Genomic DNA, 8267 nt, shown 5'->3' with positions numbered 1-8267 from the left:
TTGCGAAATGTAACAAAGGTAATGTCATTGGCATGCCACAACAGTGTTGGCGGTTGCAACCTTTTCATTTCTTTTGAAATGTAGTGTAGTAGTAGGACTGTTATGCAGACTACAAGTTGGTAAAGAACTTCTTCCCACTGTCCCTTTGAAGCTGTTAGAATAAAATAAAAGTCTAAAAATCGGTTGTGCATCCTCCGTTTGACTCTCTCCGCAGCCCAAAAAAGGCTAAATCAGCTATTATTTGTGACCTTTTGCTCTATATTGTTTTTCCCCTTTTCTCATCTGAATAAAGCCGTTTTAGGACAAAAGCCCAAATAACCCTAAATCTAAGCTGAAAACAAAACACATTGTTAAGATAAGAGAGATAAGATAATCCTTTATTAGTTCCACAGCGGGGGAATTTGCATTATAGCAGGAAAGGGGACAGTGCAAAAAAACAAGAGGCATCAGCAAAAAACAAAATAAGATATAATAAATAAATAAGCAGGTAAACAATATAATAAATAGATAAACAATAAAAAAAACAATATATAAAAATATAATAGTAAAAATATAGTAGTAGACATACTGAATGAATGGTTGAGTTCATATTATTGCACATGAATGAATGAATGGATGAATGAATGAATGAATTGTCTAAAGTAGCAGTACAGTATAGACGAGTAAGACACTTGTACGTGCAGTATGTTGCATGTTTTTCTATCCACTTCTATTTTAATTTCACTGTGGTGTTTTGCTGTCAGTGAATGTATCAGCAGCTTAAATAATACGACTGGTTAACTCAGATATACATTTAAATTTGAATTAATGTTTACTTGTTTGAGATTTTGATATTTGTTTTATTGAATGGCAAACTTTTTTCCCCGTAATAATTAATTGGGAGTAACAACAGGTGTACAGAAACATACAAATAGAGCACAAATGTAAATGATCCCTCCATATTTTGGTATTTTTCCCCCAAAGCCCCTTCCCACCTATCCATCACCCACTACCGATGCAAAAATATAAAGAACAAAAAACAAAGTTAAATTCAATTTAAATAAGATAAATAAAAAATAAAAATAAAATAAATAATAAAAAATAAAGTACACATTGACAGTAATGTTAATTATAGGATAAATCCCAAACTACAGATAGAATAGGCTGATAAGCTTTACCATGTGTGGACAATTTAACTGTTATTGGTCATTTCTGTTTTCATAAATAAAACTTTATGATGTCATACAATTTAGCTGATGGAGAGAAATACATTTCATATGCCACAAGTCCAAAAAGGCAAACTTTTAAATCAAGAAAATAGTTCCAATGATAATTAGCTACAACGGTTATATTAAAAATACTGGAATTTAATATGTTGAACTGAAATATTGTCCCATTCAATTTTTTTTATGAAACTTGCAGTTGTATTCATGTGTTTTTCGTTGCATCTTTTCTTTTCTGACAAAGAAAGGTATTTATCATTGAACGCTATTTTTTATTACTGAAAATTACATATTTTTTTTACTAAAAAATAGTTATAAATAGTCTTCCATTCAGTTTTAATGGCCCAGGTTGAACATTGTTAAGACATTGAGCCATTTTCTAGTCGCTAATAGTCATTAAAAGTTATTATCTGGCCCGGGCTGTAAGAAAAGCACTTAAACTCAGTGAGCTTCTTCCTTTAACGGATGTCATAAATCAAAGCTGTGTGACGTCTGTATCAAACCAGCAGAGGGAGACATTTTAATGAGTTATGCCAGAGATACAGTGCAGCCTTATTCCTGCAGTGTGTGACCCATTTCAAAGCCACTTTCTGGCTTTTATTTGATTTGACTACTTGACGATTAAGAATGTATGAAGCTGACTCTTCATATCAGTCTTTCCGCTGCATGAACAGAGTGCAGACTAAACTCAGCAGATGAACCCAGTATTTAGGCTAAATCAGTAGTATTGGACCATGAAGGATGAACACAAAGTTGATTTTGGTAGTTGAGTAGTGCTCGGTAAGCTACAGGAAAAGCAGGAGGGGGTTCATCAGTGTGTGGAAAAACCTCAGTGAGCTTTTTTTTGGGGGCCAAATGAGCCTCACGTCTCTGCGGGAGAGAGTACAGCTGGAGAGATTATCCCATCCAACACGCGTCATCAATGTCGCCTCACAACAGGCCTCCAGTTGCTCCGTACGTGTTGTGTTTGTGTGTGTGGGTGTGTTTGTGTGTGTGTGTAACGGCGTATTCAATAATCGGCCCGGTTGGAGACGGCGGGTCGTGCGGCCATAAGCCGACCTGGAATTTTCTCAATAAAGGTCTAATCTTTACGGGAAGCTGTACAGCACTGGAAGCAGTTTCTTCTCTCTTTTTAATCAATTTACCGTCACACATTCACACCAGTGTTGTTCAATCACATTCAGTATTTACACTTTTCTTTAAAGGTCCTCTATAGGATATCCAGAGCATTAATATAGCAGCAAACAACGACTATGTGAAGATATAGAGGAGTAATGTCTACCTGAGCAGAGAATGAAGTCTTCTCTGTGCTTTGTTGACATAGCCGGGCCGGCCGCGCGTTCTTTTGGTGCATGTTCCTGCATGTGAGCGTGTCACACTGGTTGGCTCACAGCCGCTGCTCTGCAATGCTCTCCTACAGCCGTTACAGCTGATATCGGCGTCCCGGCCGACGACCTTGTCGCAGTAAACATGGTTAGCTCTGTCAGCACTGTTGCTGCAGTTTCCAACGTTAGCTAATGTTGAAAGCCGTGTGAAGCCAATAGAAATGCTCCCAATCTCGCATTTAGCATCATGGGTGATCTTGAGTTGATCTACTGCAAAAAAAAAAAGGGTCAGGTATCCTGCACTAAGTGGTCAAAAGTATGTGGACATCCAAGCGCTACACCCATATGTGATTGTTGAACTTCTCATAACCGCCTCCACTCTTCTGGGAAGGTTTTCCACAAGATTTTGGAAGCTGGATGCAGAAGAGAGTTGCTCCCATTTGGCCACAAGAGCATTAGGCTGCATTCACACCAGATCAGATGTTATGTGCCGACTTGCCGCTGGGTTGTGCGACGATGTGGGAGAGTCAATTAATGGCCCATTGACTGTACGACGATTAACGTCTTTTGTTCCCTTGTGGCTCGGTTGTACGGATCTGGATTGCCGGTTACGTGATAGGCCAGATCGGGTTGTGTTTTGCCAAAAATGTATTCGCTTTCTACTTTTCCGCTTCAGGCTGCTTTGTTTTTATTCAGCACCCCCTGTGGCCGCCACAGCCGCAGCCCAAACGCACTACCACTAAGTGAATGGGAGGACATACCGCCGGATCTGGTCTGAATGCAGCATTAGTGACGTTGGGCGCAGTCGGGGGTTCCATTTCATCCAACAGGTGTTGGTTGTCAGACCAGTCAAGTTCTTCCACACCAAACTGGTAAAACTGTTTTCCAACAGGAAAGGGCCGTCCTCAAACTGTTGCCACAAAGTTGGAAACACGCTATTAAGATGCATATCATATAATAACTTACTATAACTTACTATAACTTTATAAAATCAATCACTATTAGGATTCCATAGACTGAAACTGATGAAGGCTAATTTGTGCTGGAAGTGCAGAATGGAAGTGAGACCTTTCCTACACTGTATATGGAAATGTACTTAATGAGACGTTTCTGGCTCAAAGTTATTGAAGTCCGGAGTAGCCAAGCATAGCTAAGAACGTCTTGTCCAAACCCTGGAAAACAGCCCCGTGCAGACCAAAAGGTACTGGTACACAAAAGTATGTGGACGGGGTGTACGCGTACTTTTGGCCACGTAGTGTATTTATTGTGGTTGTGTGTGTGTGTGTGTGTGTGTCGAGGTTGAGTTTGATCTCTCACTCATCAAAACCCAATTATAGTCTATTAGACCCACACCTTACTCTCTCTCTCACACACACACACACACTTCCACACATATAAGGCTTTAACTATTCTGTCAAAGTGGAGAAAGCTGCTTTTGTAGAACGAGTACAAGGTCAGAACATGACAAGAAACGCGCTACATCACAGCCAAATGTGTAAGTGATCTTATTTGTGTAACATGAGAGAGAGACACCAAGAGATTAAAAACAACAGGATCCACAGCGAGGCCACAGACCACCGAGCCGACACACGTCACCTGAGACAATTTGACATCATAAATCCAGCAGATACAATAGTAATATGATCCAAGTTTTCCTCCTTTCTCAGTTGTCCTTGCAGTGTGTGTGATGGCTTGATCGGGCCCACTTGTCGCAGGTGAATAGATACACTTTGCCCCGTCTCTTTGTGTGTCATTGTCGGGCGTTTGGAGCACCAGCGGAGTGTTTTCCTGGGAATCTCTGCGCTCCGTGTCTCAGGTCTCTTCTGTCTATTGTGTAGCAACGAGGGCAGGGTCTGAGCTGCTTATTGTGGGAAGACTTTGCTTTTGTTTACACCCTGTGAAAAGGCTGCATGTCTGCAAGTCTCTGTGTGTGTGTGTATGTAAACTAAAAGTTCATGAAGCCATCATTAAAGGATAATTTCAGTTTATTACAAATGAAAGCAGTTTATTATGTAAGGATAAGCCCTTGAGATAAATCATCTCGTTTTTGAGGGGGTGCTTATTTATATTATTTATACTTATTTCAGGCCTCATTTATAGTTTTCATACTTTCTCTAACTATCAAAGGAATTGTTCAGTATTTTGGAAAATACACTTATTCACTATTTTATAGAGAGGTATGAGAAGATCGATGGGGAGATGTTTAGCTTAGCATCAGGGCTGGGCAATATAACGATATATTTTGTCAAAATGATATAAAAATGTATCTATCGTATATATTTTTCTATATCGTTTCTATCGTTAATATAGGCTAGGCCTCTATTTATTTATTTTTTCTCTATAATTTCACTTAAAACTGTTATGATCATTTGGCACTCAAGTTCTTAAAATGAGAAAATACTTTTCATTTGTCAAGTATTTAATTCACACAGGAGTATACAGAAATAGGCTCATTTTATTATTATTAGGTTATTTCATATAGACTATTTATCTATTAATCAATTACCAGAAAACTAATATTATCGTGATATATACCGTTATTGAGATGACCTATAACGTGATAGAAGATTTTGGCCATATCGCCCAGCCCTACTTAGCATAACGACTGGAAACAGCTGGCCTGGCCAACTGTGGCTATAATTTCTGTAACTATTAAAGGAATAGTTTGACATTTTGGAAAATACGCTCATTTGCTTTTTTTGCCAGGGGGATTGATAGCACTCTGGAGTCTTGTCGTTATCGTGAGGTTGACAGGCAACAAGAGAAGTTACTGCACCAGACAAAGAAATAGTTCGGCACATAACCTTCTGTAGAACCGCAACTTATCGCATTTACACTTCCTTTCTTTGTTTGGATTAAATAAATGATATTCAGCATGTTTAAAGGTGCTGGTAGTCAGATTTTTAAAACCTTTTGGACAGAGTCATGCTAGCTGTTTCCCCCTGTTTCTAGTCTTTATGCTAAGCTAAGCTAAGTGGTATTATTGACCTTCTCATCTAACTCTTGGCAAGTAAACGAATAATCTTATTTCCCAAAATGTTAAACTATTCCTTTAATAGCTTTACACTCACCAAATTAATTGCTGAGCTCCCGGATAGCGGCAACACCGCTCAAGAGATGTCTGATGGCCAACGGAAAAATGATTACCCAAACTGTGTGTTGTAAACATCCAGCGCAGGTTACAGATGGACTTTGTAGTTACAGTAAACTTTGACCTACTAATAGTTGTCACAACCACAGTTTTCCTCTGCAATCAGGGATTATTACTGACATTCCAGTTGAGCTCATTTTTCTGTTTTACCAACAAATAAAGCGGCTTGCTGTGGTGATGATGCCATGTTTCCAGATCTCTGCAGTTACTTTGGTGAGTACAGTGTTATCATGATCAATAGAAACAATGGCCTTGACTACAAAAATAGTTGTAATAAACCAGAATTATCCTTTAAAGGGACTGTTTGTAACTTTATACGTATAAATCAATCCGAGTCGGTGTCCCATGCGCGCTCACAAGACTCCAACACAAACTACACGGAAGCACCAAAACCGCAAAGTTCTATCTAGTGAAGCCTGTCTTGCAAAACAGTGTTGTCCGCGGTCGGAGGAAGCGGGGGAGACCATAGCTTTGGTCTCCAGGGCCGGAGTCTCTGCTGTACTCTGATCCTCTGCCTGCCTGCTTGCCTTCAGTCACACACCGCGCTCGTTCTTGCTATTTCTCTCTCACGTGCATGCACGCTCACTCCACACTGCAGAAGAGTTAGTTTAGCTCTGAGAATATCTAGTTTGTGCAGAAATAAATGCTGCAGCTCCTCCAAACCAACAGAGGTTTCCCGTGTCTTGTGAAGTGACGGGGCTCCGCAGCGAGAAACGTTATCGTCTCCGACCGGGTGCCGGTGTCTCCCCTGTTCCCTCCGACCGCGGTCGGGAAGCTGAAGCAGGAAAAGCCAACACTAGGATCAGCAGTGATTCATGGAGAGACCTTCGTCTGGTCAGCTAACATTACTGCCCAGCAGGTGAAATATAGAGTGATATTGTGGTTTTAGCTGACGTGTGTCGCCTCACTGTGTTGAGCGATGCTCGTTCATGTCTATTTAGAGCGAGCACAAGCGCGATCCCAACGCTGACTTTCGTTGACTTAACGGCCACAAGTGTCGCTGTTAATAAGCATTTCTGATTCTTACAAACAGTCTCTTTAACTCTGTCATGTTTACAGATGCAACATAGGATTTCCCATTAATTTTATTATTTAATAATTGAATGTAAAATAGTCAGCTAAGCTAAGCTTTACTGCTTATTTTCACCAACAAACCAAAGCAAATTCCTAGTGTATACCTGATACACCTGGCAATAAACAAGATTCTGATTCTGATTCTAAGCTAATTTAATTTCTTTTCATCATGTTGTGTTTACCTTTAAGGCCTCCAAAATGCCCAAACAATGATTTCTCAGTAACTTGATATAAAAATCTTAACACTTTTCCCTCCTTGTGAACTGTGTATATTTATTGGTGAACTCATGTTGAGTCATTAGTTGTATATAGAAACTCCAACCAATAAAACAATCATAAATGTTTGAACAATCCTGCCCCTCCCATCAAATAAAATGACCTTTATCTCTACAACTGATACCAAACTGGTTTGTGAATGATCCCTCCCTGCATTATTCCATGACCCAACATGTTGTTTCAACAGTTAAACAAAGTGTAATACTATAAAAAGATTCTCTCTTAGTATTAAGAAGTTCAATGGCAAGGTTTATGTATCAACTCAAAAACTACATGCAAGCTGTGGACAAAGTACTTTTAACACCTGTGCAATGTAATGGAATATAAAATAAGCAAACATCTTGTTGTTGACATGTGACTCGGACCACACTGTGACTGCAGGCTTATATTATATATTATATTATACTGAACCAATGATACAGACTAAGTACATATCCAATAAACATCTCACATTACTGGTGCAATGTTTTTATTGAAGCATTGCACCAGATGTTAAAGGACCACGCGTGGGTTCAGGCAAGTCCCATATTGATATTTTACACTGCTGATAACTGTTGCCTTAATCTTTGAGATGCTTCCATTCATCGCATGTCAAAGTTATTATACTGTCTGTGGTAATTTAGCAGTTAACGCAGATGACTTTCAAAAGCATGCGCTGTATAAACCTGCAACAATAATGGGACTTAAAGACACGGTCTTCACTGTGATGGATTACCTAATTTGAACAAGTCTCTGCAAGTGGATTTTCATTCTGTGAGACAATGATTGGGTTATAAATGGTTGAGAAACACAGTTGGCAATCTAAGGGCGTTTTCACAAGACAACATTTAGTCCGTTTTAATCCAACTCTGGTTCGTTTGGGCAATCTGGAGCAGATCAAAACAACCGGACCGATGGCAACTTAAGGGAGGCGGTCTCGGACCGTTTCCAAGATAACCAAAACGCAGGCGGCCTGTGTGGGCATTTATTGAGATGGACACAGGTAAACAACAAGTTAACATGAGTGGTAGAGGACTGATGGACGGATGTTTGCTTGACATCTGGGTCGAAGAGAATATACAGAATATGCTCAATAAAGTCCAAAAAGTGGACAATAGTGACGTTTATAAAGTCATAAACTTGAGGAGAAGAGATTCGTCGATCAGTGCTGAGTCAAATTGAAAACACTTTGACGGCATCAAGGTCCGTGATTCCCTTCATAGAAGCGACAGATCTCGAGACGAAAAAAAAGATAAATTT

Source organism: Sebastes fasciatus, chromosome 3 (genome assembly GCF_043250625.1).
Source record: "Sebastes fasciatus isolate fSebFas1 chromosome 3, fSebFas1.pri, whole genome shotgun sequence".
Classification (NCBI taxonomy): Eukaryota; Metazoa; Chordata; class Actinopteri; order Perciformes; family Sebastidae; genus Sebastes; species Sebastes fasciatus.
Note: the sequence above shows the minus strand (reverse complement) of the source record.